The sequence below is a fragment of the Mus musculus genome, chromosome 17, assembly GCF_000001635.26.
Source record: "Mus musculus strain C57BL/6J chromosome 17, GRCm38.p6 C57BL/6J".
In the NCBI taxonomy this organism is placed as follows: Eukaryota; Metazoa; Chordata; class Mammalia; order Rodentia; family Muridae; genus Mus; species Mus musculus.
In genome coordinates, this window is record NC_000083.6 from 36,445,174 (window position 1) to 36,458,916 (window position 13,743).

General features: G+C 41.5%; 1 pseudogene; it reads right to left on the reverse strand.

Moving 5' to 3' along the window:
• On the reverse strand, window positions 5,939-8,173 carry Obox3-ps8 (oocyte specific homeobox 3, pseudogene 8; annotated as a pseudogene).

A 13,743-nucleotide genomic window follows, 5' to 3' on the forward strand; every position in this document is an offset into this window, starting at 1 on the left:
CTGTCCTCCCATCTGGATCCATTCACCATTTGTCTCTCTTTAGAAAACAAACAGGCTTCTTAGGGATAATGATACGGTAAATAAAATATTATTGTTGTGGTCTCTGAGTCCACCACAGTCAGCAGAGTGATGATCTGTGGGAGGCAAGCAGGTAAGTGCAGTGTTGGTTCAAACTTAAGGAGTCTGACCCCAATAGTTTATTTCAGGCATATTTAAACACAACACAATTTGGTGAAAAATTTTCCTAGTGGCAATTGACTCAATCATCTGTGCACAATGAACCTAAGATGTGACTGTTGGGCACAGAGCACCTGGGGTAGCCATCTTGGGTCCCGGACCCCTCAGTGAGTAGTCTGCACAGGTGAGTGTGCAGACTACAGAAGCTACACAGCTTCTGGGATAGGCAGAAGTGACACAGCTTCTGGCACAGACCCCGTTCCAGGCTCCAGACATCTGGGCACCTTCCCCGCCAGATGAGAGGTGTCCAGTCCGCCAGGGAGGGCTCTGCTGCAGAGCACCTGGGGGAGCCATCTTGGGTCTCGGATCCCTCAGAGACTAGTCTGAACAGGTGAGAGTGCAGACTACAGAAGCTACAAAGCATCTGGGACAGGCAGGAGTGACACAGCTTCTGGGACAGGCCCTGTTTCGGGCCTTCATCTTCAGTCAGTAGGCAGGTCCAAATGCCAGATATCTGTGCACCTTCCCTGCAAGAGGAGAGCTTGCCTGCAGAGAGTACTCTGATCACTGAAAGTCAGGAGAGAGCTACACTCCCAGGTCTGCTGACAGAGGCTAACAGAATCACAGGAGGAACAAGCTCCAACCAGAGACAACTATAACAACTAACTCCAGAGATTACCAGATGGCGAAAGGCAAACGTAAGAATCTTACTAACAGAAACCAAGACCACTCACCATCATCAGAACCCAGCACTCCCACCTCAGCCAGTCCTGGATACCCCAACAAACCCAAAATGCAAGACTCAGATTTAAAATCATATCTCTTGATGCTGGTAGAGGACATCAAGAAAGACTTTAATAACTCACTTAAGGAAATACAGGAGAACACTGCTAAAGAGGTAGAAGTCCGTAAAGAAAAAACAGGAAAACACAACCAAACAGGGGATGGAATTGAACAAAACCATACAAGACCTACAAAGGGAAGTAGACACAATAAAGAAAACTCAAGTGAGACAACGCTGGAGATAGAAACCCTAGGAAAGAAATCTGGAACCATAGATGCGGGCATCAGCAACAGAATACAAGAGATGGAAGAGAAAATCTCAGGTACAGAAGATTCCATAGAGAACATGGGCACAACAATCAAAGAAAATGGAAAATGCAAAAAGATCCTAACTCAAAACATCCAGGAAATCCAGGACACAGTGAGAAGATCAAACCTACGGATAATAGGAGTAGATGAGAATGAAGATTCTCAACTTAAAGGGCCAGCAAATATCTTCAACAAAATTATAGAAGAAAACTTCCCAAACCTAAAGAAAGAGATGCCCATAAACATACAAGAAGCCTACAGAACTCCAAATAGACTGGACCAGAAAAGAAATCACTTCCGACACATAATAATCAGAACAACAAATGCACTAAATAAAGATAGAATATTAAAAGCAGTAAGGGAAAAAGGTCAAGTAACATATAAAGGCAGACCTATTAGAATTACACCAGACTTCTCACCAGAGACTATGAAAGCCAAAAGATCCTGGACAGATGTTATGCAGACCCGAAGAGAACACAAATGCCAGCCCAGGCTACTATACCCAACAAAACTCTCAATTACCATAGATGGAGAAATCAAAGTATTACATGATAAAACCAAATTCACACAATATCTTTCCACGAATCCGGTCCTTGAAAGGATAATAAAGGGAAAACACCAACACAAGGATGGAAACTACACTCTAGAAAAATCAAGAAAGTAATCCTTCAACAAACCTAAAAGAAGACAGCCACAAGAACAGAATGCCAACTTTAACAACAAAAATAAGAGGAAGCAACAATTACTTTTCTTTAATTTCTCTTAACATCAATGGATTCTTTTTATCAAAGACATAGACTAATAGACTGGCTACACAAACAGGACCCAACATTTTGTTGCTTACAGGAAACCCACCTCATGAAAAGGACAGACACTACCTCAGAGTGAAAGGCTGGAAAACAATTTTCCAAGCAAATGGTCTGAAGAAACAAGCTGGAGTAGCCATCCTAATATCTGATAAGATTGACTTCCAACCCAAAGTTATCAAAAAAGACAAGGAGGGGCTCTTCATACTCATCACAGGTAAAATCTACCAAGATGAACTCTCAATTCTGAATATCTATGCTCCAAATACAAGGGCAGCCACATTTATTTAAGAAACTTTAGTAAGCTCAAAGCACACATTGCACCTCACACAATAATAGTGGGAGACTTCAACACCCCACTCTCATCAATAAACAGATGTGGGAAACAGAAACTAAACAGAGACATATGGACACTAACAGAAGTTATGAAAAAATGGATTTAATTGATATCTACAGAACATTTTATCCTAAAACAAAAGGATATACCTTCTTCTCAGCTCCACATGGTACCACCTCCAAAATTGACCATATAATTGGTCACAAAACAGGACTCAACAGATACAAAAATATTGAAATTATCCCATGCATCCTATCTGATCACCATGGACTAAGGCTGATCTTCAACAACAGCATAAATAATAGAAAGCCAACATTCACGTGGAAACTGAACAACACTCTACTCAATGATTCCTTGGTCAAGGATGAAATAAAGAAAGAAATTAAAGACTTTTTAGAGTTTAATGAAAATGAAGCCACAATATACCCAAACTTATGGGACACAATGAAGGCAGTCCTAAGAGGAAAACTCATAGCCCTGAGTGCCTCCAAAAAGAAACTAGAGAGAGCATATACTAGCAGCCTGACAGCACACCTAGAAGCTCTAGAACGAAAGGAAGCAAATTCACCCAAGAGGAGTAGACGGCAGGAAATGATCAAACTCAGGGTTGAAATCAACCAAGTGGAAACAAAAAGAACTATTCAAAGTATTAACCAAATGAGGAACTGGTTCTTTGAGAAAATCAGCAAGATAGATAAACCCTTAGCCAGACTAACTAGAGGGCACAGGGACAGTATCCTAATCAACAAAATAAAAAATGAAAAAGGAGACATAACAACAGAACCTGAGGAAATCCAAAACATCATCAGATCCTACTACAAAAGGCTATACTCAACAGAACTAGAAAACCTAGATGAAATGGACAACTTCCTAGACAGATACCAGGTACAAAAGTTAAATCAGGATCAGATTAACAATCTAAATAGTCACATTTCCCCTAAAGCAATAGAAGCAGTCATCAATAGCCCAGGACTAGATGAGTTTAGTGCAGAGTTCTATCAGACCTTCAAAGAAGACCTAATTCCACATCTTCTCAAACTATTCCATAAAATAGAAACAGAAGGTACTCTACCCAATTCATTCTATGAAGCCACAATTACTCTGATACCTAAACCACACAAAGATCCAACAAAGAAAGAGAACTTCAGACCAATTTCCCTTATGAATATTGATGCAAATACTCAATAAAATCCTTGCAAACAGAATCCAGGAACACATCAAAACGATCATCCACCATGACCAAGTAGGCTTCATCCCTGGAATGCAGGGATGGTTTAATATATGGAAATCCATCAACGTAATCCACTATATCAACAAACTCAAAGACAAAAACCACATGATCATTTCGTTAGATACTGAGAAAGCATTGGACAAAATCCGACACACCTTTGTGATAAAAGTTTTGGAAATATCAGGAAATCATGGCCCATACCTAAACATAATAAAAGCAATATACAGCAAACCAGTAGCCAACATCAAACTAAGTGGAGAGAAACTGGAAGCAATCTTACTAAAATCAGGGACTAGACAAGGCTGTCCACTCTCTCCCTACCTTTTCAACATAGTACTTGAAGTTCTAGCCAGAGCTATTCGACAACAAAGGGACATCAAGGGGATACAAATTGGAAAGGAAGAAGTCAAAATATCACTGTTTGCAGATGATATGATAGTATATATAAGTGACTCCAAAAATTCCACCAGAGAACTCCTAAATCTGATAAACAGCTTCAGTGCAGTAGCTGGATATAAAATTAACTCAAATAAATCAATGGCCTTTCTCTACACAAAGGATAAATGGACTGAGAAAGAAATTAGGGAAACAACACCCTTCACAATAGTCACAAAAAATATAAAATACCTTGGCTTGACTCTAACTAAGGAAGTGAGGGATCTGTATGATAAGAACTTCTGAAGAAAGAAATTGAAGAAGATCTCAGAAGATGGAAAGATCTCCCGTGCTCATGGATTGGCAGGATTAATATAGTAAAAGTGGCTTTCCTGCCGAAAGAAATCTACAGATTCAATGCAATTCCTACCAAAATTCCAACTCAATTCTTCACTGAGATAGAAAGGGCAATTTCCAAATTCATCTGGAAAAACAAAAAACCTAGGATAGCAAAAACTATTCTCAACTATAGAAGAATCTCTGGTGGACTCACCATGCCTGACATTAAGCTGTACTACAGAGCAATTGTGATAAAAAAACTGCATGGTACCGGTATGGTGACAGACAGGTAGATCAATGGAATAGAATTGAAGACCCAGAAATGAATCCACACAGCTATGGTCACTTAATCTTTGACAAGGGAGCTAAAACCATCCAGTGGTAAAAAGACAGCATTTTCAACAAGTGGTGCTGGCACAACTGGCAGTTATGTAGAAGAATGCGAATTGATCCATTCTTATCTTCCTGTACATTTTACTTCTTAGATATATTTTGATTGAAGTAGATTTGCTTCATGTCTGCTTGCCTCATGCTATCCCTTCTCAGTTACTCTTGTTCCAACCCCTTCCAAGTTCCTCCCCTTAATAGCTTCTCTTTCTTTCATTATCATTGTTACCTATGTCTGTGTAGGTAACAATGTATGTGTTTACACTGCAACATGCTGAGTCTGTTTTTGTTGCTTGTGTGTGTATGGTTTCAGGGCTGACCATTCTCTACTGGCTGAGCAATAAGAGGCTCAAGCTAATTCTAGCTCAGCAATCATCAGATGCCTGCAGTTCTTTGTCTAGTGGTGGGGCCCCACAGAATTGCCCTCTTTCACTTTTTTGTGTTTTCTTGCTGTTGTTCCTGTCTTGCTTATGCAGTTATTCATAGGAGAGAATGTTTCACACCAGACTTTCTGCTGCTCTAGCTTTTATAATCTTTCCATTCCTTCTGTCCAGAGGCATAGATGCTGGAGCTGTAATGTTGATATATCAGTGGGAATTGGCCCGTCCCATGATCTGTTAATCTCTGCATTGTGCCCAGTCATGGTTCTCTGTGTTGGTCTATGTTTGCTTCTTTGATGAGGGTTGGTAACTATGGTTATCCAAAAAAGATGGGTCTCACACAAAAAGTGGAACTATTTTTTTTTTTTTGACAAAGAGCTCTGTGTCATTTACACAGGAACACTGATACTCACATCTAGGAATAAGTTTAACTTTAATTTTAGGCTTATCAATTTGTTTGTTCCAGCCTTTCACTTGGAAGGCTCCATGACCCTTATCTGTGGAAGTTAGGTCCCAGTTCTTCCCAGCCCCTAGGCTCTCAGAAATAAAACTCAGAATCAAAATAAATTTACACATACATTAGCCATATAGCTAGGCTGTTCTCTGGCTATATTAAAACTTAGAATAACCCATATATTTTAATATATATTCTGCTACAAGGCTGGTTACCTGTGCTCAGGTATCAAACATCCATCTCCTCACACCTTCTCCAGGCAAATTTCCTTTCTAGCTCTAACCTTTCCTCCCAGATGTCCCACTTCCTATTTCCTGTCTAAGCCAAAGGGCAGAAGATTTATTTATTTATTTTTCCAGTGGAGATGTAGCTCACAGTATTTATTTATCAGATGTATTGCTTTTCTATTATATGATTGCCTGTTCTGCATGTATATAAGGGTTCCTGTTGCATGTAGTGACCTCTGAAGCAAGGAGAGGGCATAGGAACTCATATAACTGGAGTTAGACTTGATAGTGGGCCCCTATGTTGCGAGAATCCACAGCCACCCCAAATATATACTAAACAAAGTATCATTTTCTACCAAAGGACTCTGAATTATGTGCTCTCAGAGAAATTACTCCACATGATTTAAATCTTGCAGATGATCAGAGTTGACTTCCAAGCGCACACCTGTGAGAACACCACAGTCTATAGTTTTACTCCAGGAGAGCCTACACTCTTTTCTGACTCCAAGTCCCAAGACACTTGCATACATGCATTCATGCCTTTGTATGCATAAATATTAGAGGAAAATGTCTGACCGAATGGGTTGGATGTGGAACTGTGGGTCAGGGAGACTAAGGGAGTAATGACTGGAAATATGAGTAAAATAATGAATTAAAAGAATTTTACACTTACTATTTTCTCCTTTTATTTAATGAACATATAATCTAACAATGAAGAATGAATACCTCAACTGACTTTGAAACAATTGCACCTCATAAAACACAGTGGTATGAAGCTTCTACGATATTGGAGCTGAGACGAAAGGATGGACCATCTAGAGACTGCCATATCCAGGGATCCATCTCATAATCGGCCTCCAAACACTGACACCATTGCATACACTAGCAAGATTTTGCTGAAAGGACCCAGATATAGCTGTCTCTTGTGAGGCTGAGCCGGGGCCTAGCAAACACAGAAGTGGATTCTCACAGTCAGCTATTGGATGGATCACAGGGCCCCCAATGGAGAAGCTAGAGAAAGTAACCAAGGAGCTAAAGGGATCTGCAACCCTATAGGTGGAACAAGAATATGAACTAACCAGTACCTCCCAGAGCTTGTGTCTCTAGCTGCATATGTATCAGAAGATGGCCTAGTTGGCCATCAGTGGAAAGAGAGGCCCATTGGTCATGCAAAGTTTACCTGCCTCAGTACAGGGCCAAGAAGTGGGAGTGGGTGGGTGGGGGAGCAGGTGGGAGACTTTTGGGATAGCATTGGAAATGTAAATGAAATAAATACCTAAAAAAATAAAAATAAAAATTTCTCCAAATACTGAGACTAAATGTGTGTATAACACACTTCTTCATGGCTGTAAGGGCTGGACTGGTCAAGGACCTGAGAGGTGTAAACTGGAGTGGAGGGGTTTCTCAGAGTAAGCCAGTCATCTGATGTGTGAAGGTCTTCAAGGATCCTTTGCCAGAGCTCGTCTGCAGATGGACCTGAATTGTGAGCATCCTCTGGGGCTTGGGCGGCATATGCCAGGGCGACTAGAGCTTCAGCTACTGCTAAGTCAGTCTGAGATTCAACTGCTGCTGATTGACCAGAGTTCCAAGCTGTAACAGGGGCATGGCCATCAAGCAGGTATTCTTGCGGACAACACATGTCCCCATCACAGGCCTGAAAACAATGCAGGGAAGATTCCTGGCTGCAGTTGAGTTTGGGAATGGAATCCTCACCAAATGTGCCTGAACACATGGACTCTCCATTGTCAGAGGCAACAACAGGTATGGAACCAGGAAAATGGGTTGACTCAGAAACTGCTTTAGAGCTTCCATTTGTCTCTGGCAGTGCTTGTTTAATATTCTGGAGGTTCATCCAGATCTTGATCTCCATCTTTGTAACACCAACCAGTACTGCCAGCTCCACAATTTTCTTCTCGTTTGGGTACTGGCACTCCTTAAAATGTTCTTTCAGCAGGTGCTGCTGTTCTTTGGAGTACACAGTGTGTTGTTTTCGAAGCTTTCTTGAAGTCATAGGGCCAGTTTGTTTGTCACCATATTTATCTGACAGTGTCATACAACCTGATTGTCTTGATGGTCCTTGAGACTCTTGCTGAAGTAGGTTCCTTTCAGGGAGTGAAAGACTCGATTGCATTTTAATTCCTGGGGTCACTAGGGGACTCTGACACATCTGAAAAGCTAAGTCCCTTGCAGGCTCTTGAGGTATTTGGGAACTGAGTTCTATGGGTATATTCGAAGCCACTTGGAGTTTTGGATGCAAGGAGGGACCTTCGACCATATGTGTGTTCTGAACTTATTGGAGTATGTTCCTGTACTGGAGAACCAGGAATCCTGAGGGTTGCTGTAACTTGCTAAATCCTCTGTCTGTTTTGGGCAGAAGATTTATTATTTACAAGTACCACACACATAGAGACAGAAAATATTCTCTCTAATGCTATCAATCAAAGTGAATTAGAAAATTTGAGAAATAGCATTGCAATAAAAGTTGTTTTCATATATGTTCAATATTTTAAAAAGTTGTTTCACAATAATTTCTTAGGTTATTCATTAGAAGTATTCTTTTTCAATAAAATGAAGAGGAAGCCTGGGACTAGAGAAAAGACTCATTGGTTAAGGGTTCTGTAAGTTTGGCCAGCAGATATTGAGTACTGTGTGCTATAGAGAAATAGCATGAGGTGACTGCTGCAGCCTACTAGCTGTGAGTTGACCTAAGGATATCTGTAAATCCCAGCACACTGGGATACGGAGAAAGCATACTTTCTTAGCAGAGAATATTAATTTCTGCCAAGTGAGCTGCATGCCTGAGGAAGTAGCCTCCATGATAATTTTCTCATGAGACACTTTGTTTTAGTTAATCTAGGAAACCTGTAATAGCTTTGGACTGCTGACCGATTTCTCAGTCTGCAAGGAGGTTTGGGTCACCTTGAACACAGATAAACTATTGCTTAAGAAACAGAAGCTGCTGAGTGTTGGAAGTTGTGGGGAATCTTTATTCTGCTTGCCTATAAAAGATGCTGGAATATTCAATAAAGCACGGTTACTCTGTCTCCCCTGTGTCCTGACTAATGTGACCTAATCTAAGGGACACCAACACACTGAACATTGACTGTGTCAGGAGCTCAGGCACCATGGCATTGTTTCTCTGGAGAAGTCTGCATCACCTTATGAAGTAGGAATCTACTTTGAACCTGGATCTTTTCTTATAACCAAGAACTTCTAAGACTCCTTTAGAATAAAATCCAACCTTTAAATCATTTTTTTTAATTGAAGTATGGTTGACATGTGAATAGCTGCTCTAGTTTATTTTATTAATTTGTTAATTTTATCAATGTCTTCCCACTATGGATAGCCTAGAACTTGCTCTCTAGACAAGGATGGGGTCACAATCACAGAGATCCACCTGCCCCTACTTCTGCCTCCCAAGTGCTGGGAGTAAGGGTCCACTGTTGAAGTTAGGTTGTTTGCTATAGATTGTAAAGCTAAATACTGGCCCCCAAGGTTGATTGCCCCCAGGTGGATAGATCCTCAGGGACAAAGGAATCCATACATACACCACGTGATGCTCTGCCACTTTGTTCCTTATTTAAAACTTTAGATTAAGTAAACATAGGAAAGCCTGTAATTCTGTAGAAGAGATGTAGGCATTGTTTCAGTTGCTGAGCTTGTGTTTGAGGAGAGAAGACAAAGAAAAAAAAGGAGAGAGAGGAGAAGGGAGAAGGAAGACATCTTGAGGTGGGTAGATCATGAGAGCACGGCCCTGAGGGCCAGCCAGCAGGAGTAGCTCAGATGGAACATGGGCTGTCATATCTCGAGGTTATTGATAAAGAGGTAGACAAAAATGTTATGGAAGGTTGATATCTTCCCAGCTCTAATACTGTCAAGGCTTATTATTAATATAAAGGTTTTGTGCCTTTTATTTGGTAACTAAATAATCAAAGATGGTTAGAAACCTCTGAATTAATTTTAAGCACCATACACAGCCATGCCTGGGTAGCTCTTCTATTCATGTGTACAAATCATTGTGATAGTATGAATATTGTACACTAGGACAAGGTCACTCCCATTGTCTTAGTCAGGGTTTCTATTCCTGCACAAACATCATGACCAAGAAACAAGTTGGGGAGGAAAGGGTTTATTCGGTTTATACTTCCATACTGCTGTTCATCACCAAGGATGTCAGGACTGGAACTCAAGCAGGTCAGGAAGCAGGAGCTGATGCAGAGGTCATGGAGGGATGTTCTTTACTGGCTTGCTTCCCCTGGCTTGCTCAGCCTGCTCTCTTATAGAAGCAAGACTACCAGCCCAGAGATGGCACCACCCACAAGGGGACCTCCCCACTTGGTCACTAATTGAGAAAATACCTTACAGCTGGATCTCATGGAGACATTTCCCCAACTGAAACTCCTTTCTCTGTGATAACTCCAGCTGTGTCAAGTTGACACAAAACTAGCCAGTATACCCATCAATGCCATATTGGAAAAACATCCTGCCAAGATTTTTGCACAAGTGATGCTATGTAAGAGGCATCATTCTGACCTAAGAGCCCAGCACAGAGACCCTAAGACCTGCCAAAATGAGAGTGAAAACAAGTCCATCACAGTCAATAGGTCTGGGAAAGTGCCTACCTACACTAATGTTACATTTGGCCTCTGTAACTCCATTCTTTGCTAAGTGTCCTTGCTAACTGAAGTGTGTCAACCAGGATTGTGTGTGTGTGTGTGTGCGCGCGCACGTGCACCTTTTGGCTATATCATTTCGGCAAGTTCTGTCTATGACCATGCCCGCACTTTCCTGATACACCTGAGATCCAGGATCTGATATTACATAGAGATTCTCTTAGAACCCTCTGTTCCGAACAAAAGCCATTAGAATCAGGGCTCACAGACACAGAATCTCCCAAATAAGACAATATTAGTTTAGGTTCTCTATACAAACCGAACTTACAGAATAAATATATGTTTGTATATGTTATGTGTCTCTCTCTATATGTAGGTGTATTTTTACATATGTAGGTATGAGTATTTGCATGTGTGTATGTATGTATATACAGGGGATTTATTAGAGTGGCTTACAGGCTGTGGTCCAGCTTGTCCAATAATCACTGTCTAGTTAAGGAAAGTACAAGAATCCAGTAGATGTTCATTCAGTTCATGAGACTGGATGTCTCAGCTGGTGTTCCATATAAATCAGAATACTGAGGTAGACTCTAATGCTAGTGAAGGAATGGATTCCAGCCAAAGTGTGGAGGGGAGGCAGACAAGAGCAGTAAACATTTCTTCTTCCATGTGATTTATAGGGGCTGCCAGCATAAGGCATGGCTCAATATAAACGTGTATCTGCCCAATTCAGGAGATCCAGATTAAAATTGTGTCTTCTTCCCATGCCAAAGATGACCCCCATGACCACCATTCTAAGTTCTGTGTGACAGACCAAGCCCGAGATAACCCCTGTCTAGTGCCACACAGAGGCAGGGCATAGCACTCCTGAGATGGCCGAGATACCCACAGGCACCATGTATGACTTAGATAAGCAAGAATGTGGTGGAGAGATAGAAGAGACAAAGAAGCAGAACGATGTGTACAAAATGAAGAGAGGCACAACTGGAGACTTAGAGTCATGCAGCACAGCCTGATGTGAGTAGCTGGTGATGCCCACCTATGACAAGTTGTAGGAACTAAAAAGGGGCCTAGGGGAAGGAGGGAGAAGGGAGGACCCATGGCCCGCCACAGTTCCACCTATGCTCTGGACAGGCGGACGTGGAAGGACTGCCAAACGAACGCTTTCCACTCAGCCCCGGGTGGGCATCCAAGCCTCTGACCCACTCAATGGGGGGGGGGAGGTGAGCAAGGGGCAGCCCAACCCTTGGAGCCCCGGGGCCACAAGTTGTAGTGATTTCTAGTTCCCTGAAGCTAATCATTCTCTTATAAAACCAATGTGTCTCTCACTCCTGTTTGTAAGTATTAGAAAACTATGTATTCTAGTTCTAACTCAAAGAGTCAGAGAGATGGTTCAGTGATGAAGAGCAGTTCCTGAGAATCTGAGAGTTTAGTTCTCTGCATGCTTAATAAGGTAGTTTACAACTCTCTGAAATGCCATCTCCTAGGGCTCCACTGCCTTCTTCTACCATCCAAGGGCACTGTATTCTGTGCACAAATACTCATCTCCCATGCCTCTCTCTTCTCTCTCTCTCTTCATCTCCCTTACACAGTCACATACACAGAAGAAGACATATACACAACACAAACACACAAATAAACACACATACACACACAATTAAAGGGCAGAAATATAGTTGTTAGGAGCACTTGGTACTTGTTATTTGGTAAGAGCACTGGTTGTTATTCCAGAGAACTTGCTTTTGGTTTCTAATGTCTCCATGACAGTCCACAGCTGTCTGTGACATGACTTCCAGGGGACCTGAGGACCCATGGGCACAAGGTATACAAGTGTTACAGAGGCAAACATACATGCAGATAAAACAACCACAAAAATAAAACAAACCACTCTGTGGATCTTCAGATAGTGAAGGGGAAGCGTTGTAGGTGACAGGCAAAACAAAAGAGTGATAGCCAAGCAAACTGGCCAACGTTGTTTCAGAGAGTTCTTCTGATCAGCAGGAATAGTGGCAGACCCAGTTTGATGTAGGGTAGAGACCGCTCCACGGTGCATGTATAAGACCTTCTGTTTAGAAATTGTAGAGGAATTTTAATCCAGCCACATGGCTGTTCTGGCAAGGGGTTATATCCAAAGATACAATCCAGCTTGAATGCAGACACACCCTTGGTACATACTTTTCACTTGCAACTGTTGAGGGACATATAATAGAACCTCCAAGTTCCTGTGCTCCATCCAGCTACTGTCTGCCTGCCAACTCTCCTGCAGTGCTTGGAGCTCCCAAGTTCCCTCGCTGCCATGCCAGCCCCATACAACAGCCATCCTCCCCACAGCCAGCTGCTACAACACCAAGCAACCCAGTAGAAACAAAACTCTAGAAGCTTATAATTTTCAAGACAGATTTATATATCAATATATTTTCGAATCACAAGATATACATACAATAATTTCAGATCTAATTGATGATACAAGCTCCCCACCTAGATGAGACATGTTTTTCCAATTATTCTATCCCTATATGATATTCATAACTACCTGTGGCTATTTAAAACCATGCAGGATCAGGATTTCCTTCCTGTTTGTCCACTTCCATCTTGGCTTTTTCCTCTCCTCTGAGTTGCTTGCTGTCCATGCAATTCTTTCTGCTTCCTCCATTTTTCTCATTCAATCACAGGCCTCCTGCTGCACTAGTATTAATGGAATTGGACAGGGAAAATCTTGCCAGACCTAACAATGAAGTAAAGCTTAGTTGGTAGAAGTAAGTCAGCATGTTTGAAAGCAGCATCTAATTGAGGGCCAGATAAAATGATAAATTAGAGAAAGATCTGATAGAACAAGTCAGAAATAGGATATGCCTAACTCTCATAGAACAGCATCAAGAGAGAAAGTGTGCTGTGGTGTGTGGTGTGTGTACTGCAGTTTTACCAGGACAGTTTTACAAAGTAAGATTACAGAGAGAACATACAAGATACAAGTGAAGATAGAACTATGCTGAGAATGAGATGGAGCCAGAAGATTAGAACAGATTGCCAAACTTAGTATGAGGCCAACAAAGCAATTCAGTCAGAAGCTGAGAAAAGCCAGATTGAATCAGTCAGCTTGGAAGATTAGATTGTATGGAGGCTTGAAGCTTTCAGGGCTAGCCTAGCAATCATTAGAAAAGAGGACACGCTCTGGGCTCAGTCCAAGCCATGTATTTGTCCAGCTTTCGTCCAGCTCTCATCTTATCTTATCATCTGAGGAAGTAAAAGCATCATTTACAAGAAACCTCTACTTAAGTGAAGATGAGATTCTTGACTTGGAAAGAAAAAATTTTAAGACAACAAG